Genomic DNA, 22,165 nt, shown 5'->3' with positions numbered 1-22,165 from the left:
CATGTTGCTAGAGGGGACTGGTTTTATTTAACTAAACTCAATTGCGGTGACGGAAATTCACATATATTGGAACCCTACAAAATGCGGACTACCTGTAGTATCTTTGGATTTCTTGGCACTGGGACTTGCACACGGGTAACAGTGAAATGGTTGCACATTTTAAAGAAGCCAACATTGATTTTATTTTGCCAAGTTGTTTTTTCCCCCATTGTGTAAAATAGTAGGGTGTGGCCACAGAGAGCATTATTGTTTAATCATTTCATTAACAATCCAGCCCACATATCTTTTCTCCTCACCCCATGGACCTGCTCTTTTAGGATAATTCCATCTCGCTCATCAAGTAGTAGTGAAGATATTTCCTGTCTTCATGAAAAACACTTCCATCTTCTCCCTGCCCCAGGGAGGAAATGCAGAGAATGCTTATCCATCACAACAGGATGTAGAGCTGTGTACCTGGGTCCTCCCCCATGTTTCAGATTTAATGCAGTCACAACCCAGGCACAATTCTAAGCAATATGCCATATGTGCGGTTCCCAAGAGAAATCAGAAAAAATCTGCAGGAAGTTAGGCAGGGCGGCAAGCCCCAAAGACATTGAATATTCTTTGCCATAATATTCCACTTCCTTTGTGGTTTTCATGGAATTTAGTATATACCTTTGTGTCAGGGGTGGGGAGCGTGGGGGGAGGTTTGAGGAGTGTAATCTGTATTTGTCTCATCCTGGTGCAGATGTTAAAGAGAGAAAAAGAACATCAAGAGCTAGAGGTGCATGAAAAGGGAAGAGCTAGGGCTGTCAGGATCAGAGTGCATCCTAAGATCATCATGGTTGGACAAAAGTGTGTAGTAAGAAGAATGTGTCTTAGGGGGTATATCCCAGAGGCTGATCCTGAATGCAAGTAGTTAATGTGGGTGGTCATACCAGGAAGACCAGGAGGGTGGGGAGACGAACCATGGGAAGCAAGGAAGCAATACATAATATGTCAATGAGCTGGTTTCTAATGTGGGAAACCAGAGCTCCATCACCCTGGGGATGGACGTCTGTGGAACCGTAGAGAACACATCTCAGGACTGTCTCTCAAGAGACAAGAAAGCTGTTGAAGACAGCTTAGCCTCCTGGTTGAGAACAACTGGCTATCTTTTAAATTCGCAGCACTTATGATCTGCCCTGCATGTAGCAGAACACATCCTGAGAGGCCAGAGGGAGGCTGGAGACAGAGTCACAAATGCTTGCAAAAAATACTCATCTGAAGTTTATGAAGGTAGGGTATCAAGAGTACCCACTATTGGGCTCTAACTGTGGTCTAGACACCGTTCTAAGAACTTCGCATGTATTAACTCATGAATACAGGCAAGCCTACAACAAACTGCAAAGTGGACACTATTATCATCTTTTTATAAATTAGGCACAGAGAAGTAACTTGACCAAGCTCACAGTCTGGGAAGTTGCAGAGGAAACAATGATAATGAGTATGGTAAAGCTTCATGTAACCTCTATACCATATTGCCAACATCCCCTGCGATGAGTGCTTGATTGTCTCTATTTCCTTTATTTTTCCACAAACTCTCTTGGATTTTTAAGGCTTTACTGTATGGCTGTGGAATAGCTTCATTTTTTAATAGGACAAGTGAAGAACATTTAGTGGAGCAAGGCATTTTACAAGCAGGGTCTGCAAGGTACCAGCCGACTCTGGACAGGATACCAGAGCTTATATATTAGAAAGAACCACTCTTTTCTTACTGAAGCCACTTTGTTTGGGAATCTTGTCATCACAGTGGCCCAATCTATATTGTAACTAGCACACAGGACAGTGTTGGAGTTTTAGTTACAGCTCCCAGACACCAAACCCAAAAGAAGAAAGGTGGGCCCAGCACTGCCTGAGACCTCACACTGGAGGTGCTGAGTTAGCATCTGTATACCAGCGTTCCTGCCCTAGTTGGGCTGGTCGTGCATGTCTCCTCTCCTGCGTTGACTAAAAGAGGGCTCAGCCTCTTCTAGAATTTCCTTTCCTTGTGCAGGGAGCTGGTACAAGAGCCAACACGATTAAGCTCTCCCTGGCTTCTCCACGAGTCACTGCTTGATTCTGAGTCTGCCTCACCAAACCAGTCCTGAGGTCTCTGTGCCCAGAGCTGTCAGCAAACCTCCCACTCCCTGTTTGTGTTGGCTTGTCTCACCGTGTCATGCTGGAGGTGTCGGCTAAAGCTGTTTACTGGCTTCATTTAAAAACACCTTAAGGTGTTCTTAAAATTCTGCTTTGAGCAGCGATACAGACAGGGACATCAATGAGGCCAGAAAGTAATGGAGATAAATAGAACATAACAAAATTGTAATAAAACCAAAGAGGAAAACACACAGGAACTTGTGAAAAAAAAAAAGTGGTATGTTATTTAAACCCAGTTTTACACAAGCACACATATATACATATATGCACGTGAGTCCTTGTATGTGTGCATGCTCAGTCACTTCAGTCATGTCCAACTCTTTGCAACCCCATGGACCGTAGCACACCAGGCTCCTCTGTCCATGGGATTCTCCAGGCAAGAACCCTGGAATGGGTTGCCATGCCCTCGTCAAGGGGATCTTCCCGACCCAGGAATCGAACCTGTGTCCTTTGAGTCTCCTGCATTGGCAGGTATATTCTTTACCACTAGCATCACTTGTATATATGCACACATATAAATGTATACGTACACCAGTGTATAATTTCAGGAGATCTTATCATTTTTATGGAGCTCATCCTTCCATCCATACTACAGGCCATGTCCTAGGCTAAGTGCAACTCCACAGCACATACTTTTAGGCTAAAACAACAACTGAAAAACAATAGACAAAATATTCATTTAATATGCTTGAAAAATAACGGCAACTAAAATCAGATTCTTATTGCAACAGCCACACATGAGCTTCCCTGCTGACTTCTATAGGGCCAGTGAACTCATGACCGAGAGACATGGGCAGAACCAGACCCACACACAGCAAAGGACTCAAAATCAGCTCACAAAGAATTAGCTAACAGCCGAGTTTAAATGGCACTTTTCCAGTCTCCAGGAAACAAAAACTCAAGGAGGAGAAGATCACAGAGCCAGTTGGTGGGAGACTCCAGGCCCATTGCTTGGGTCTTTTACGCTGCACGGCACTCAGTGGTCTCCCTGCTTCGGTATTTCTTCTTTACGCCTGTTCACCGCACCCTGCACTAGCGGGACACTCCTGAGACTTCCGCTCCCTCCCTCTGCACCACCCTCATATTTCCTAGAGTCAGGTCACTCAGATACCTGACTCACCCAAATCTGACCCAGAGGGCCTGCCCACCTGTCTGCCCTGATATGGGCGGGGATTGGTCAGAAGGGAAAGTAAGGGGGAGGTCAGGAGAGGAGTGGGGCTTGCTCCTCTTGGCAAGTGGGGAAACCCAAGTAACAAGACAGGAGAAGCTGGCTCGGCCTCCCTTCTGCAGCCCAGGAGCAACCTCTAGGCATCAGCATCTCTGCCTCCCACAGTCTGACACACAGCCTCTTTGTTTTGGATTGAAACTATCATCACTAGAACCTACTGTCTACGTTTTATTTTTTTCCTAAGAGTTAAATAAATTAAGGAAGTGTTTCTGGAAGTCACTTGAAAGGGGGGGGCTTGTGAGCCAAGCAGAAGTGTGTTGTGTGGGTTCTGATCTTCCTCTGGGGTGACTATAGGAAGGCGGCTTGTTGGAACCAAGGCCCTAACACTCTCCAGTCCCCAGATAGGCACAGATTCTCTTTCCAGAGTTCCCCACCAAAAACCAATATTGATGGTGCACGAGTTCCTTCTACCTGGAAAAGAAGGGTCTTGCTCCTGATGAGATGGGAGGGGACAGGGAAGGAGTGTAAACAGTCCTTGGCTTGTGTTCAGATCTGCAGCAGCATCTGTTCCCAACCCTCACTCCAGCAGCTTTTCTTCATGTAACATTGGATCATTGCTTAAAGAGATTACAATTCCAAAAAACAGCAGCTTGCGATCATGATTACCATTCAGTGGTAGCTCTGGCTTATAACTTTAAAATGTAACCACACTGAAGAAAACAGTACAAAAGACAAGAAATGGAGGAGATTAACATGTGGTACGTTAGCACTGGTGTTCGTCTAGTTTTGGTTGTGCTGTTCTTAGATGCTCGGTTGTGTCCGACTAGATCGCCAGGCTCCTCTGTCCATGGGGATTCTCCAGGCGAGAAAACTAGAAGGGGTTGCCACACCCTCTTCCAGGGGATCTTCCCAAGCCAGGGATCAAACCCAGGTCTCCCGCATTGCAGGCAGATTCTTTACTGTCTGAGCTACCAGGGAAGCCCAAGAATACTGGAGAGGGTAGCCTAGCCCTTCTCCAGGAGACCTTCCCAACTCAGGAATTGAACTGGGATCTCCTGCATTGCAGGTGGATTCTCTACCAGCTGTGCTACCAGGGAAGCCCCTAGTTTTGGTTACATGTTCTCAAAGTACTTTTTAGGGGGAACCAAAGATATGTGAAATGTTTAAAATACCACAGCCCTTAATCCTCTGATTCTTGGCAATGGGGCAGTAGGCTGATCTTCAACCCAGGTATACTTGAAAAATACAATTAAACCACTGCTTAGGGAACTCCTGAGACTCAAGGGGCCTTAATTTCCATTGTCTGGTGTCAGCATTAATCTTCATTTTAGAAAAATATCTTAAATCTCCTAGACTTGAAAGAACAGGAACTCTGAAACCAACTCTTATACTGGGGGCTCCTGACCCTCTCCTCTCAAGCTGTATTTTCATCTTTCCCTGGGAAATCTTTTCCTTTGATTTCTGTCACAACTGCTGTGCTGAGCCCAAAGGGAGGTATTAACATTCTGGTCTAAGCCTCAACAAAACCCCTTTCCCTTGAGATATTTGTTGAACAGGAATTGCCTGTCTCTGTTTATTTAAACATATTTGCCACTTGATTAATGAGCAACGTGAAACGCTTACACCTGAGAATCATTAAACAGGTAATCTCCATTTCCCTTGCTTACCCTGACCTTTCCTCAGCTTACAGGTGCATCAATATACATCCTGTGTCTGTAACACCTTTTATGGTTGTGTTAGTCAGAGGAGGCTAACTCCTTAACAGGAGTAGAATTCCAGCGGCTTAATGCAACATAAATTGATTCTCACTCCTGCCCTAGTCCCATGCAAGTATGCGGTAAAACTGTTCCATGCAGTCACTGGGGGGTACAGGCTCATTTCTTCTTATACAGTGTCCCACCTTCTTCTCATTCTTTCCAAGCTTCTTCATTTGTAGAAGAGCAAAGAGAGCATGTGGAAAAGGTGCCGTGTTCTCATGTGAGGTCTGTTCACTCTGATGAGAACTAATCTTGAGGACCACCTGGTGCATAAGGATTGAGAAGTGCTATCAATCAGAAACCCTAAAAGGTAGAACCTTGGATGTCAGTGGTGAAGGGTAACAGAGCACCTTTCTAATGCTCCATGAAAAATATGGAAACTGCAAATGTGCTTCATCATGTAATAAAGGGCAGGAACAGAGGGGTGTGCTTGGCTTCCCAAAATACATATAGTAACAGAATCCCTGGGTACATTGAGGTGTCCTTTTTCAGTTGAGAAATTTCTAAGCCTTCAAAGGCCCCCCTTTCCCCTTTCTTTTGTGATTGTAGTAAAATATGTGAGTGCATGCTCAGACGCTGAGTCGTGTCCAACTCTTTGGACTGTAGCCTACCAGGCTCCTCTGTCCATGGAACTTCCCAGGCAAGAATACTGGAGTTGGGTTGCCACTTCCTCCTCAGGGAGATCTTCCTGACTCTGAGATCAAACCAGCATCTGCATCTCCTGCCATTAACTGGCAGATTCTTTATCACTGAGCCACCTGGGAAGCCCACAGTAAAATACATATATAACATTAAAACCTAAAAGCGTAGCCATTTTTAAGTATACAGTTCAGTGTGTTAAGTACATTAACATTGTTGTGCTACTAATACTAAGAACATTTTTCATAACCTCCGAGTAATGTTAACATTCAAGAAAACAAAATCTATGTTCACAATTCCTCATATAAAGAAAGACTACAAACATTTTTAAGAGTTCTGTGACAATAAAGTTGTTTTGGTTTCAGATCAACTTTCAGAATATTGGTCATTAGTGAGAAATTTTACCTATGCTTCTATTTGTTTTCATTGTGGTAAAATATATAACTCTGAAGCCGGAGTCAGGCAAGCCTGAAAGAGTCGACATAAATCAGAGAGGCTGTGGAGAGGGGCATAATCAAATCGCTGTCTGATACACACCTTGAATAAATTCTTCTCTGATTTTCCCTTGTGATTTTTTTCATAGTTCTTATTTTATAAAATCATAAACTTTGAATTTGAAGGGACCTGCAAAGCCCACCCTACTTTCTCTGGCATTGCTTGGAATTAGCCTTCTGTATTCAGTTCTTAACTGGGCCTCACCAGCATGTGGATGCAGCGTGATCACAATGTAATTTCAGTGCAGTGATCACAATGAATAGGCACCGCTGCTTCCAGTCACTTTCAAGTCTCATCCAGTGGTAAGTCAATAAATAGTGTCCCACATGGGCTCACTGTCCTCTGTTCTCCTGCTCTAGATCTCCATCAAGGGGTTGCTTACCCTGCCTTCGCTGCTGCTACCTGCTCCCATGGACAATACTGAGATCCTCACCCTGGGGGCCATCACCTAGGAAACACTGCCAGTCTGTGACCTCTCCTGACAGATGAGCTGCTCTCACTGTGATCCAGGCAGGACTAGAGAGCAGGGCTTCCCTCCACATTTATTTGAAGCTGACAAGCCCTCTTCCTAAAAGACTCATCCCCACCCCAGGCAGTGAGCCTGGAGAATAGTCTTGGCTTGACCTCTTTATCACCTCCCTTGATAGCTCAGCTGGTAAAGAATCTGCCTGCAATTCAGGAGACCCCTGTTCAATTCCTGGGTCAGAAGATCCGCTGGAAAGGGGATAGGCTACCCACTCCTATATTCTTGGGCATCCCTTGTAGCTCAGTTGGTAAAGAATCCACCTGTAATGCGAGAGACCTGGGTTTGATTCCTGGGTTGGGACGATCCCTGGAGAAGGGAAAGGCTACCCACTCCAGTATTCCGGCCTGGAGAATTCCATGGGCACAAAGAGTCAGACATGACTGAGCAACCATCACTTCATTTTCACTTCCAAGAAGCCCCCAGTACTGAATACAAACTTCACCCTTGCTGACTCTCTCCTCCTAAAGCAAAGAAGTTCAAGGAGGGAGCTAATGCTCCCAGCCCCATCAGTCCGTCATGTAGCCTCCGATACGTCTGAATCTCAAGTTCATATACTTTTCCTTTTTGATCTTCCTGGGGCATCATAAGGCTTCCCTGGTAGCTCAGCTGGTAAAGAATCCACCTGCAATGCAGGAGACCTGGGTTCAACCCCTGGATTGGGAAGATCCCTTGGAGGAGGGCATGGTAACCTACTCCAGTATTCCTGCCTATAGAATCCCATGGACAGAGGAGCCTGGAGGTCTACAGTCCACGGGGTCGCAAAGAGTTGGACAAGACTGAGTAATTAAGCACAGGCATCACACACTGAGGACAGATAAGCTTATGTCTTTTTTTCTCACAGCACAAAAAACCACAGCTATTCACTGCCTGACAAAGAATGAATTAAAGAACAAAGATACCCTCTGTACAGTTTCCCTGGTTACCTAGCCATTCCAAGACAGGTAGTATAAAGTTGTCATATTGTTTCCCAAACAATTGTTTTTATATATGTAGGGATTTTTTCTACACAACTTACTTTGTTGATATCTTTCCAAATACGAGGCTTTCCAGTTAACAACTAGAGGTTAATATTCACCAGCTATGTAGGATAAAAAATGTTACCAGCTTCCACTGGAATGATCATTCATGTTTTTTACTCAAGTAATAATAATAATAATACTCTTTTTAAAAAGTCCAACCATAAGCTGGGCCCAAGCAACAATGGAGAGCCTGGCAATCAAATACCTGAGCTCTTCACAGTGTTACAATGACTGATTCTTTTCTTTCTCTGTTTGCTGGTCTTTTCTAGTCTTGCCTTCCATTTCACAGCTTTGTTAAACATTCAGGTCAAGGTTAGAGCAAGGGACTGTCTCAGGGTGGGAGGAACTGAATTTAGCCACACAGGGCCTCTCCCCAGTGAAAACATTTATTGCCCAGCCAAGGAGTCTGTCTTTAGGGTCCAGTAGTAAAGAAAAGAAGAAAGAAAGAAAAATATCTCAATTTTGATTTGCTTTGCCCCAAGCAAACCCTGGTTCAGGTTACCTGGAGGCCATTCCCTGCAGACGGGAAAGGTGTTAGACCTGAATTCTATTTCTAGCATTCACTCTGACTCTCTGTGACCGTATCCTGGCCACGTCTTCAGCTCTGCTCCATCCTCAACCCCATTCTGACCCTAAACCTCCAGCCTCTACTACCCTCTCCTTGCTGCAGTGTGGTGTGTAAGACCAGGAAGTCTCTTAAATCCCAAACTCAGGTGGTTCTGATGGAGCCACTAGTGCCAACCCGCCTAAACGGATTTCTGGAAATGAGCCTCAAATGCTGACTTCCTGCACCTCTGACATGAAAATTCTAAAACTGATCACTAAGGTATAGACATGGAGATTTGATCTTCCATTATGGTGGAATTCACCAGATTCCTGAATGCCCACAAAATCCCCTCCCAAGGGAATGGCTGTTGTTATTTAGTCACTGAGTTGTGTCTGACTCTTTGAGACCCCATGGACTGAAGCCTGCCAGACCCTACCTGTCCCTGGGATTTCCCAGGCAAGAATACTAGAGTGAGTTGCCATTTCTTCTATGGGGGATTCTTCCTGACTCAGGGATCAAGTCTGCGTCTCCTGCGTTGGCAGGCAGATTCTTTCCTGCTGAGCCACCAGGGAAACCCACAGTCGCATTCCATGCCTGGATCCAATGGGGCTTCCCTGAGGCTCAGCAGGAAACAATCTGCCTGCCAATGCAGGAGGCTCGGGATCGATCCTTGAGTTGAGAAGATGCCCTGGAGAAGAAATGACAACTCACTCTAGTATTTTTGCTTGGGAAGTCCCACGGTGGGCTACAGTCTTGACTCAACTGTGTTGTTGAGTCAGACACAACTGAGTGACTCAACAACAACAAAGGAAGGGCAAACTGCTCTGCACCCATCCTACATTTAGGAATTTAGTCTCATTTCGTGGGAGCCATTTACATCACTGGCACTCATAAATTCCTGGGGCAATTAAAAAGCATGATCTTACTGGTAAGGAGAGAACAAAGCTGTCCCTTTCGGAGATGGCTGTCTCAGTGTATTTTGTGGTTTTCACTCTGTATAAACTGTGATTGCACATGATGCTACAGCTGTGTGTTAGAGGCAGCATAGCCTTCCTTGAAAAGGCACAAACTTTGGAGGAGATGAGCTATATTCAATCCTTACTCTACTTCTTAGGAACTATGTGGCCTTGAACATTTTATTTCATGTCCCAGCCTTAGTTCTATACAATGGGTTTTCTAAATGGAACTAATTCATCATATTTTGAGATAACTGAGAAAGTGCTTATAACAGTGCTTGCTGCTGCTGCTGCTGCTACGTCACTTCAGTCGTGTGCGACTCTGTGTGACCCCACAGACGGCAGCCCACCAGGCTCCCCCTCCCCTGGGATTCTCCAGGCAAGAACACTGGAGTGGGTTGCCATTACAGTGCTTAACACATGTCAATTCTTTGCGGCTTATTAACAATAGTAATAATAAAGGTTTGTGAAGAAAAATATACTCCCAAATGGTGAGCAAATGGAATTGATTCTAATAACTCCTTTGTGGCCCTAAAGTATCCTGATACATATTCCTATCTTAGTACCTGTAACACTCGTAAACAGAGGCGTCACTTGTTTATAGAGTCACTATTCTGAATACCCTTCTCTTTCACTGTTGAATCACAACGTCTCCTAGTACCAGTCCTATAGAATCTTTGTTTATTGAATGAAAAGTAAAGTCATAAATTAATGAGGTGTAAGCAAATGATTGAATATGCTCTGGAAGGGAATATTTAAATCATTAAGCCAAGAAAATTGATTCTTATACAAATTATTTCTAGAAAAATAACATTTTGTTTATTTATTATGAATTTTCCCACTCTCTCCTCTCCCCCACCCCCCCCCACCCCCCACCAAGTCTTTCAGGAGGGCTAAGTCCCAGATTCAGAGTATTTTCCCAAAAGTTGTTTAGGTATTAAAAATGTTAAACACAGTCTCTAAAACTGTGGGAGACTTTTGATAGGATGAGTCCATTTTCAATGCTGCTTTGACCTCCAGATGTGGAAGACAGGCATTTCAGAGTGGATGAAAGGAAAGAGAAGTGGTAACTGCACAAAAGAGCATCTTATCATGGAAATCACTAGGTGTCTGAGAAGTGTACATTTTAAGTTTCCTAATGTAAGAACTGTGAGCAGGCAGACAGAAGCAAGTCTTGCCTGGATGCCTTTTCTTGTTCTGGCAGTGGGCAGGCACAGCTCGCTACAGATGCCACAATGCCAGAGGCCTCAGTTTACTCTGTAGAATATTCTCTAATCCATCAGAACCATTGCAGTAGACATTTTGAAAACTAAGAGAATCATCTCCGGCATTTTACCTCAAATGAGAATTTATTCAAACTTATTGAAATGAACTTATGTTCCTACCCACAGGATTAGCTACATAATTTATAAATCCTAGTGGAAAGCGGAATTGCAGAGTCCTTTTCAAAAATTAAGCTTTTCAGGATGATAACAGCAGAACATTAAACCAAGCATGGGTTCCCCTCTGAGCAAGAGACTCTGTGCAACCACAAGAGTCATAGGCCCTAAAACGAGCTCTGGTGGCTAATAACTATTTAGGAAGTCAAGCACTGGGGATCTCCAACCCAGCCCGACTACTGTCAGGCCTACTGCAGCATTAAACCAGAAGGCAGACACGCCAACACCTCAGCATTAGCCTTCCTCAGACTATCCGACTTCCTCCTAGCCTCCACCAGATAACCAGTTTCATAGTGTTTTTTCTCCTTCAAATCTTTAGTGTCCATAAAGCAGTTCAAGGCTATCTAAGAATAAAAATAAATAATATTCACAAAACCCCCAAACAAGAAGAAGGAAACCGCCATTGGATCTAAAGCCTTACAGAACTGTCTCCCTGGGACTTGGAGTTGGTGTTGAATGATGTGGCTGCTTGGGGGTGGGGTGGGGGTGGGGGGAAGGAAGTAGAAAGGACTCCTAGGAAAACCAAAGAATCTAATCCGAGGTTGTAAACCCAACCCCCGAGAAAACGCTCTTAGGAGCCACGCCCCCGAGTCCTGCCTCACATAGTATGCGCAAGCAAACTGCTTTCTGGATACAGTCGCTTCAAAACTGGAGGGGGGAATCCCACACCGAAAACAACAGAAACTCAAATGCTATAATTGCAGAGACAGGAAAGAGAAGCCGAGATGACAGCCAGTAGTGGCGGAATGTCTTTCTCGCTGGTGGATAATTTGATAAGGAACCTGGATTCTGAGCGGCCTCACAATGGCCTATTTATCCGGCTCTCACGCACCACCGGCAGCCCCGGCTGGGAATCACGGGGGTGGCGGCTGTCCCCGGAAAACGGCGGCGCTCGGCACAGGCACAGGAAAGCCAGCTGATAAACTGATCTGCAGACAACGCTTCTTCCTTCCTGGGAAGCGGCCACAAAGGCAGCCAGCTGACCTCTGCCGAGCGCCGTTCCTTGGCCGAGGAGAGCGGCAAAGGGGGATGGAAAGGAGAGCGAGGCAGGGAATCGCCGGACACCACCCCCACTCCCTCACCCTAACACACAGTTTCATTTGGCAAAAGCATCACAAGGCGTGATTCAAGCCGAGCCCACGCTAGCAAAGCTCGGGCTCCGTATCTCTCCCAGCCGGGCGGGGCGGGAAGGGAAGGGAACCGTCCCGGTGCCCCCTCCCACACCTCCCCGCCCCTCGGCTGCTCGGCTGCAGCCCAAGGCCCTTCCGGCCCGGTAGACTGGGCCCCCGGGCTGGGAACGAGTTTGGTGGCGACTGAACCCATTGGCAAGCCTCTCTCCTACTGTCCCCAGGGGCGGCCCCTTCCTACGGCTTTTGGTCAAAAGCAAAAAGAAACACAGACATTTGTGTCACCCTATTAAGCACCCAGGGCTTTGAATCGTGCAGACTTCTCATCTTCCCCTTGGCAGGGTGGCCTGGTAAATACAATAAAAAGCTTTCAGGGAGTTCCTAAAATTTACCCCCTAACTTCCCTGGCCACAGGGAGAACCTTCCTAGTTAGCTTCTCTCCCTCCTCCACCCCATCCCTTTCTATCACATGAAAACATCTTATTTTCATGTTATCCTTCTTTAAAAAAAGACATTAGCAACTCTGGCAGGAAATCAGATGGCGGATTCTGAGATGGTCCAGGCGCTCCCCAGGAAGCCCTGTTTTCAGGGGAGTTGACTCGGCAGCTGGTCCCTGCTGCTCTAAGATGTATGCCTTCACTTTTTCACTCTGACACTTGGATTTGAGTCTTGAGGGAGCCCTGGAAAGAGCTGCCTATGGAGGAAATGGTCTGGAAAGGGCAGTCCATGAGACAGCAGAAATCCAGGCAAAGGAGCACCAGCTCTGTGAACTTGGGGACCTCTGCCTGCTGGCTGGGGAGGGGCGTGGCCTTCAGGCTGCAGGTGGGGCTGTCAGCTGGGAGCCAGGATGTCCTTGATCTACTTTCCAAGTTGCACACAACTCCCGCAGAAGGAAGAAAGGGTGAAAGGGGGTCAAATCTTCAGCTGTTACTATGCCCTGGTATAGGAGGCACTACCTATGGTGAGCTCACTGACTCCAGAGGGTTCCAAGGAGCCCACATCCCTTGATCCTGGATGTCAGGATCCCCTCTCCAAACCTTTCCTACTCAGTATCCTGCCATTAACAGAGGTATGCGGCTCTGGTACAGTCTCCAGAAGAAATTTCCTCCGGTTTGGCACCTACAGAGAAGTACTTTGGAGAGTGGGACGAGGTATGCCTAAGAGCACAAGGTCTCTGAGTAGACACCTCTATAAACATGGCTCTACTCCAAGGAGCAGAGTTGCTTCTTGACTAAGAGGAACAAAGAAAGTTGCAGGAAAGATCCCTTGTGCTCTGTGGCAGTTTGGAGACCTAAGTACATTAACCCTGCTGAGTAAGACTTCCTCCGATAACCTATCAGGGACTGCCCTCCAGTTATCCCACAGAATCCCCAGTTGGCTCCTGGGACTTTTCCAATCCCCCTACCCCCACAAGATTTCCCATACCCTGTGACTCTGGTGGAGTTCCTAGCAGAGAATGATGTGGCCGCAGAATGCAGTCGCTACCTTTGGTCTGAAATGAACTTCTAGGATTTTTTTTATACCCGACTACCCACTATGGGACATTGTTGCTACAGTGCTTCAGGAAACTGAGAAATAAGTAGCTCCTTCTTAGGAATAAATTGAGGATCTGTTTGAAATCCAGTAATTCCTAATACGGTTTGGGACAACATGGACAAGTATATGAACTATGGTGACTATTTTCAGAGAAAGGAGATTCTGCATTTGCTGGGTCACAAGTTTTATAATTTATTCTTGATATCAGTATCTTTGCAGACATCTGGATAAAGTTCATTCATTCCCTGTGTGTGTGTGAGTCACTCAGTCGTGTCTGACCCTTTGCGTTCCCATGGATTGTAGCCCACCAGGCTCTTCTGTCTATGGGATTTTTGAGGCAAGAATACAGGAGTGCCATTTCCTCCTCTAGGGGATCTTCCTGACCCAGGGATCAAACCTGCGTCTCCTGCATTGCGGGAGGACTCTTTACTGTCTGAGCCACCACACTTGTTTGATAAGCTCTCGCAGGAAGCTGTGGAGAATGGCTGTTCACTGCCTGCCCAGATTCTGTCTCTGACTCTGTTCCCAAACTCACTGAAAAAAAGTCCCTGAGAAGAATCAGCTTGGGGCATCCCAACCCCATCACAGTTAATGCCTCATCCAGAATTCTTTGTCTTTGCCTTATTAGATTGTAAACCTGCCACCCCGACCCCTGATGGCTTGCTATTTCTTTGGCTTCCACTCTGCCCTTGAGGACTTCCCTGGTGGCTCAGACTATAAAGCGTCTGCCTCCAAAGCAGGAGACCGAGCTTCAATCCCTGGGTCAGAAAGATCTCCTGGAGAAGGAAATGGCAACTCACTACAGAATTCTTGCCTGGAAAATCCCATGGGTGGAGGAGCCTGGTAGGCTCACAGACCATAGGCTCACAAAGAGTCGGACACGACTGAGCGACTTCACGTGCACGTTCTGCCCTCACCCCTCTGATCTAATGGCAGACATGGAGCTCCCCTGGTCCTGGCCCTCCACGCTCTCACTCAAGTCCTGCTCTTCTAGCTACTACAGGAACTTCCTTGCCCCACCCACTGACCTGTACAACAGGTGCTCCTGGAAGGACTGCCCCCCAAGAGGGGGTTCTGACACACGCCGCCCTTCAATTGTTTTTAATACAACTTCAGACAGCAAATTCCCAAGAGACCTCAAGATTGTGATCAATTAATACCATCAATAAATACACAAGGATAATATGTTACTTTGTCAAGAAAATGATTCAGATTCAAAGCCGTTTACACATAATGGCCTATAAAATGGCCTCTTGTTTCCAGTCCATCCTGTTCAGTGTCTTCTCCCATGTTCCCCCTCCCACTTCCCTAATGATTTAGTAGAATGATCTTTTCCAAGAGCAGAGTTAGTGTCTTATTACAACTAAGAAGCAGCAGAGAGATCTGGTCCCTAAAGCTACTGTTCCTCCAACCCATTGGGCAGTCCTTCCACCTCACTGGCCAGTCTGGATCAGAAAAGAGAAAATTTCAACCACCAGGACTATTTTTCAAAACTAAAGTTCTCTACTGAACATAAAAAGTAGTACAACATCTATGGAAAGCAATTTGGTAGTTCCTCAAAAGTTTAAACATAGAGTAACCATATGACCCAGCAATTTCATTCCCAGGTAGGGAATAAAGAACTGAATACAGGTATTCAAACAAATACTTGTATACCCATGCTCACAGCAGCACTATTCATAGTAGCCAAAGGCGAAAAGAACCAAAATATCCATCAAGTGACAAATGGTAAACAAAATGTAGTGTATACATACAACGGAATATAATTCAGTCATAAAATGAAATGAACTACATTCCACAACATGAATAAACCACCAAAATGTTATGACAAGTGAAGACAGACAGAAATGAACAGTCATATATTGTATGATTCCATTCATATGAAATATCCAGACATGTTAGTCAATAGAGATAGAAAGCAGATCAGTGGTTGCCAGGGGCCGAGGAAAAGGGAAGAATGGGAGGTGACTACTTACTGGGTACAGGGTCTCCTTTGGGAGTGATGAAAATGTTTTGGAACTAGATAGAGGTGATGGCTGTACAACACGTAAATGTCCTAAATACCACTGAACCGATCACTGTAAAACAGTTAATTTTATATTATATGAATTCCATCTAAAAAAAAAAAAAACTTCTACATTGTTGAAGAATCAGTTTATTCAGGTCCTTTCAAACCCTAATGGTCATTCCCTGAGAAATATAAGACTAAATGGGGAGGTGTTAGGAGGATGGAAATGATAAATGTTTACTCTTCTTCTGCCTGGCTGATCACAATGATGATGGTGACGATGATGATGGTAGTGACAATGATGAGAAAAGAGGCTTAAAAGGGGCCCCACAGGTCAGGACAATACTGTATTCACAGAACACCTAGAGTAAGACCATATTCTGCAGAAACCTTACACTTTGACCCACCGTGACCCATGGTTTCTTCAGCCTTGCCCAGGGTGAGGGCTGGAAAGTGATGGACCCAGGACCCCCACCCGTGTTTCCACAGTAGCGGAACCAACACGAGTTTGACTGTACCACATGGTCTCCCTAAAATGGTGTTGGGTATTTATCATTATAGCTCTCAGACTGTGAGAAGACCTCCTCCACAGACCTATATATAATAAGAATAGCAGCTAATACTGCGCATTTTACACTTTCCAGGCACATTCCTATATAATTTACACATATTAAGTGGTTAATTTCCACCATAGCCCTGTGAGTGCAGCATTGTATTTATCCCCATTTCATAGATGAAGAAAATGAGGGACAAAGAGATGACAGTTATGTCCATGATCCCACAGCTGTCAAGCAGTGGCATCTGCACCAATGAAGACAAGGCTGTTTGCTGCACAGCTTATCGCTTGCTTTGTGAGCACCTGAGTGAATACTCCGCATCCCCCCACTCCCACCCACCACTGTCCCTTGTGGAATTCAACATGTTTCTCCTTTGTTCTTTAAGAGGGATCTTGTCCTCCAACATCTGGCCCTGCTGCCTTTGTACACCCTGGAGCAGAGACTTACTGACTTTCTTTACCAATATTTTCATGCTGTTTCCTACATTAAAGATATAAATACAACAAAACAATAGCTTGTCTTTCGTTTGCCTTTGCTATTGTTTTTGCAGTGAGCTCTCCGTGAAAGGACATTGAGACAATATACAAATAACTCTGCTGAAATTAAAGGCTTTTCTTTGCTGCTACAGGAAGTCCAGAGGAGATTTATTCTTTTTCCTGGGGAGAGAGTCTGATTCATAATTTTGCATTATCTTGGTGTGCCATTCTGCTTTTCTCTTCCTCCTCCTTCTCTCTCCAGAAAACCTAGTAATGCTGAGCCATAAAGTCATGATCCTCCCAAGTCAGTGAATTCAGGGTTCTGGGGACCTCACTGGGGAAAGAGGTCACTCATCTGAGGAGGGGTTGGAAGTGGCCTCAGTGATAGCTACTCTAATATAGTCACCTCTCCATTCTATAGATGAGGTGCACGGTAGTGTCCCTAGCTCATCATAAGATGCAGAACTTAAGGCCTGGCCACACTTCAAGTTTTGTATCCAAACTTTTCCCCTGCCGGGGACTTCTTCTTCCAAGTTGCCCCTGAAGGCAGGAGAGCATTGTTTAAAGAGCTGGTGGTTGCCAAGCCTTCCTGGAAGAGGTTTGGCCAACAGCAGATATCAGAGGTGGTAGAAACCAAGACTAGGGATAAGGTTCAAGGCAAGAGGAATAGAGCAAAATGTCTGATGTTCAATCCAATAGATTGTTAATTTCAGAGACAAGCAGTCCAAAATTCTTGATCATTTCTTAAGATAAATTGTTCTAGAAGTTGTGCAAGATGGTTGAAAGTGCAGAGTACAATGTTCCTTCACTGAAAATCCATTGTAGTCTTGGCACTGTTCAGGGAGCTTTCTGTGCATCATCTCATTTCATTCTTAGAACAATGCAAGTTCTGCAGTAATTCTGTGTTCTGATGTAAGTTTTATTAATCTCCTTTCACAGAGCAGCCACACAGCCAAAACTGATCATCCATAGAAACTGTTTACTTTAAGAGGCTTTCCACTAAGCCACATGGCCTCCCCAAAATGAGACAGGGAGCCCTTATTGCCCAACCCTGGACTTCCATGGTGGACCCTTCTTTCCACTTCCAAAAGGAATTTTAAAGCTGTCATTGGTAGGAGTTCCCTGGTGGTCCAGTGGTTAAGACTCCATGTTTCCACTGCAGGGATTATCAGTTCAATCCCTGGTCAGGGAACCAAGATCCCACATGCTGCATGGCATGGCCAAAATAACCCCCCAAAAACAAACAAAAAACTGTCATTGGTATAGTATTTATTTTGCTAGACTTAGTCCCAAGAAGACCAATAGGAAGTCCCTGTAAGAGGGTATGGCTCTTCTGACTTCATCCAGAGGCAAGGTCTAGGTCCCTAGGGCCATCCAGCAGGCCCTCTGGAAAGGAAGACTGTAGCCTGTCCTCTCCTCCATCACTAGGTGGGTCATCCAAAAGAGGTATCCTAGTAGAGTGGCCAAGAGCTAGAACTCAGACATCACATTGACTGAGAAAATATCTGCTGATGTTTACTAGCTATGGGATCTTAGAGAAGATACTTAGCTTTTCTATGCCTCATTTCCCTCGTCTGTAAAGTGGGGTAATAATATCACCAGCCTCATAGTATTACTGAGAGAACTAAACTAGCAGGGCCTAGAGGATTGCCTGGCACACTATAAGCATAGCTATTAATATGCTTTGAGAAGTCGTTTATCCCTAGACTTGGGTGGGACTGAAAAGCAGACGAAAGTGAAGTCGCTCAGTCGTGTCCAACTCTTTGCGACCCCATGGACTGTAACTTATCAGGCTCCTCTGTCCATGGGATTTTCCAGGCAATAGTACTGGAATGGATTGCCGTCTCCTTCTCCAGCAGATCTTCCCGACCCAGGGATCGAACCTAGGTCTCCCACATTGTAGACAGACACTTTACCATCTGAGGACCAGGGAAGTCCCTGGAACCAGCTACCATTTTTACTGAGTACCTAATCTCTTTAGTGGGCTTCGTTGGTGGCTCAGTGGTAAAGAAACTGCCTGCCAGTGCAGGAGACACAGTTTGATCCCAGGGTCAGGAAGATCCCCTGGAGAAGGAAATGACAACCCACTCCAGTATTCTTGCCTGGGAAATCCCATGGACAGAGGAGTCTGGCAAGCTACATGGGGCTGCAAAAGAGTGGGACATAACTTAGCAACTAAACAAATTCTTTAGTAGGTATGCTTTATCTTTGGGCTTCACAGGAGGTGCTAGAGGTGTCCTGCCAATGCAGGACACCTAAGAGATGCAGGTTTAGTCCCTGGGTTGGGAAGATCCCCTGGAGGAGGGCATGGCAACCTACTCAAGTATTCAGGCCTGGAAAATTCCATGGACTGAGGAGCCTGGCAGGCTATGGTCCATAGGGTTGCAAAAAGTCAGACACGTTTGCTGTTTCTAACCTTTACAGAAACCTTGTTAGATAAGCATTGTTATCTCCATTTTATAAATGAGGAAACTGAGGCTCCCAAATGTCAAGCAGGTCACACAGCCAGAAAGAGGCCAAGCTGGTGTCTGAATCTGTATCAGACAGGCTACAGGTCTCTCCAATGGCTCAGCTGCTTCCTTAACGCTGGGTTAGTAGTTTTAAGCAAAAGCCATCTTTAAACATAATGTTGTCTATTATTTTCATTTTATTTTTTGGTGATAGCTGGGGAGGATGGGATTGGTAGTAAAAAGTAAACAGTGTGACTGTGGCTGAACACTCCCTTATGAGCCCATTTGAAAACAAAATTAGGGAAGAAAATACTGCATCTACCAGAGCTGCTGAGGCCAAAGGGTGTCCCTGCTGTGCTGCACATCCTCTTTTCGAGAATTTATCTGTGACTCATCTCACATCTATGATAGCTAAGTGGACTGAGACCCATGACCAAGTAAATACACTGTCATGGATTCAAGAGCCATCCTCTCAGAAAAGAGGTTCAAAGTAATCTTTATCAAAACCTCTATGTTCTGCAATGTTCTGGTATGGGGAACTCATGATGACAATGATAATAACCATAAATAGCTACGATTTACAGTTTATGAAAGTATCAGGCACTATGCTAAGTGCTTTAAATATATTTTCCCATTTATTCCTTGCAACCATTGTTTACAGCACCCCCCAATCCCACCCTTTCATAGGCTTTCCTGGTGGTTCTGTGTAATCTGCCTGCAATGCAGGAAACACGGGTTTGATCTCTGGGTTCAGAAGATCCCTGAAGAAGGAAATGGTTACCCACTCCAGTGTGCTTGCCTGGGGAAATCCCACAGACAGAGAAGCCTGTCCATGGGGTTGCAAAGAGTCGGACACGACTTACCAACTGAACTGCAGCAACAGTCCTATACTAGGAGGTGTTAGGAAGAGAGAAAGAGAAGTAAATGACTCCTCAAGCTGCTTGCAAATACTGGTCATAGCTCAGATTCTGTCAAACCCAAGGAAAAGAGTCTTCAACTGGGTCCCTTTAAAGAAAGACGAGGAGAAACTCAAAGGCATGATGCTATTATTTGTGTTGCTTTCTGGGTATGAAAAACAGGAAGAATAACCACCAACACACTAAGGTTCTTTCAAAACATGAATCATAAACCAGATCAGCAGGTATGGTGAAGGGCTTGTCAGTTTAGCAGCTGTCGCTATACAAGGAGACAAGCGGTGGGTCGGAAGGAAATGCCAACGTTCACCCCCACCACAGCCTCCCTCCCACATGCAGCCAGTTTGCACACAGTTTTGCCTTTTCTGCTGTTTATTTTGTTAAGACTCTTAAACCTGTCAGCGAAGCGGTTTCCAGCCCAGTGTGTGTGGTAATAATCTCCCTTTCTAAGAGATAAGCACCCTGAGTGAGGCCAGATTGGAAGGCAAACTAACACACCAAAGTTGCTGAGCACACAGGACTCTTTGCTCAGGCTTTATTTGCTTCAGGAAAAAAGGAAACAATGTCCAGCTTGGAGATTTGGGAAGCTCACTGAGATAGTACTGGAAACGCCTTGGTGAAAAATGCCCGTGCATGTGGGTATGCCCAAGCTGAACATATGCGTCTCGCAGCAGAGGGGCAAATGGGAAAAATGAGTAGGGAGGACCTGCCAGAGACTCCAGAGAAGACCTTTCTGGCAAACCCAGATTTTATGCAAATGTCTCATATTCTAGGAGATAAATTGAACTTCTACCTTTAGAACAAAGCAGGAATTCACCTCCAGACAGTGAAACAAAACAAGGCAGTAAGATTAGAAATGTTCCTTTGTCTTATTTTCTAAAATCAAATGAACTCTTTCTCTCTAGGGCAGGACATTTATTCTTGGCCATAAGGAAGGAGAGTTTCCCAGTGATGCTAGTTGTAAAGAACACACCCGCCAACGCAGGAGACCTAAGAGGTGCAGGTTCGATCTCTGGGTCAGGAAGATCCCCTGGAGGAGGGAATGGCAATCCACTCCAGAGAATCCATGGACAGAGGAGTCTGATGGGCTATATCGTCCGCGGGGTTGCACAGAGTCACAGAGTCTGAGCGACTTAGCAGCAGCAGCATAAGGAGGAAACTCTCTACCAAAGATAATGTACCATCCCTGCGGCTGCGATATCAACTCTCTATGGCCTCTGCGGCAGCCGCCGCCCTCTTCTCTGCTGACAGAGCCCTGATTTCTCTACTCAGGGGCAGCCTCTAGGAGCCTAGAGGGAGCTCCTGTGTAGTGGTAATGCTGCAGTGACCTTTTTGCCAAGACTCCCAAGGTTTTTAGTAATAGGTAGCTCTGATCTCTGAGTGGATTCTGTTCCCAATTCATTTACTCAGAGGTGAGAAACTGGGTCTGAGGTCATGGGCTTGACAGGCTTTAAAATGGCATCTGGAAATGTGAAGTAATGGCTTACTTGAACAACTGCCTATGAGTCTCAGTTCACTGTCTCTACTTCCTGCTCCCACTTCACTCCTTTCAGCATCTGCACAGCTATAGGTGTGTTATACTGATGCATTCTCAGGGCGCCCTTATCCAATCACATGACTTCTGCCCTCCAAGGACAAGCTAGGGGATGAGGACTTTTTTATTTCAAACTGAATAAAGTGCCCATTTTACCTTGAAAACCTAGCCAGCAAGTAGATTGAAAGGAGGTAAAAACTCCTGGAAAGGTAGATTACAGAGTGAAGGTTCTGTCCCCTCCAGAAGTTTTTCATATTACGATTTAGTTGTCCATGGGCCAGTGAGGCCATTTCTAGGTCTTTGAAATGGTGTTTTGGAAGCAGAGTTGTCACGTGTCAACAAGCATAACATTTCACCTGAAGAGGTTTGTTTTTTTTTTTCCTTGCAGCTGTACTTTTTGTTGGTCTGTTTTTAGCATGTTTCTGGGGCCCAACTTCTTGCAATCCTAATTCTTCAGGCCTGGGATAGGGCCTGGGGAACTTCCTCTGTGCTCAGCCCAGGAGATTCTGACCTTGGAAGATCCTGGGTCTACTCAGAGATATATTGCTTGGGACTCAGAGCCAGACATTTAATCTCTTCAAAAGCAGCCTCCACCTCCCTCTCATTATAAGTAGCCTTTTTTTTTTTTTTTAAATCAGAGTTAAAATTGCTCAGTCAGAGGTTTTGCCAAAGCACTCAGCAAAAGTATTTGCATTTGCATTTGTTGATTCCAGAATCTGAAGCATTAAGCAAAGTTTTGAAAAGGAACCTAATATTACTTTTGAGAGGAGATTTTCTCCAGCTACTCCATATTGTACAGAAACTGAACAGGGCTGGTATTCTCTGGAAGACATTTTTGGGCAGCTTTGTAAACTGTCTGA

The 22,165-nt window shown here is 45.3% G+C and overlaps 1 long non-coding RNA gene across 1 annotated transcript in view; it reads right to left on the bottom strand.

Annotated features, from left to right (window-relative positions):
* LOC138421988 (uncharacterized) overlaps nt 1-22,165 on the bottom strand; it is a 293,130-nt gene that overhangs the window by 761 nt on the left and 270,204 nt on the right. Inside the window, exons 6-7 of the long non-coding RNA XR_011249699.1 lie at nt 2,688-2,809; nt 297-391 (exon numbers count right to left, since the gene is read on the bottom strand). This is a non-coding gene — a long non-coding RNA (uncharacterized lncRNA). The remainder of the gene's footprint in view (nt 1-296; nt 392-2,687; nt 2,810-22,165) is intronic.

This window comes from Ovis canadensis, chromosome 16 (genome assembly GCF_042477335.2).
Source record: "Ovis canadensis isolate MfBH-ARS-UI-01 breed Bighorn chromosome 16, ARS-UI_OviCan_v2, whole genome shotgun sequence".
NCBI lineage: Eukaryota > Metazoa > Chordata > Mammalia > Artiodactyla > Bovidae > Ovis > Ovis canadensis.
Note: the sequence above shows the minus strand (reverse complement) of the source record. Positions and strands in the feature narration are given on the sequence as shown.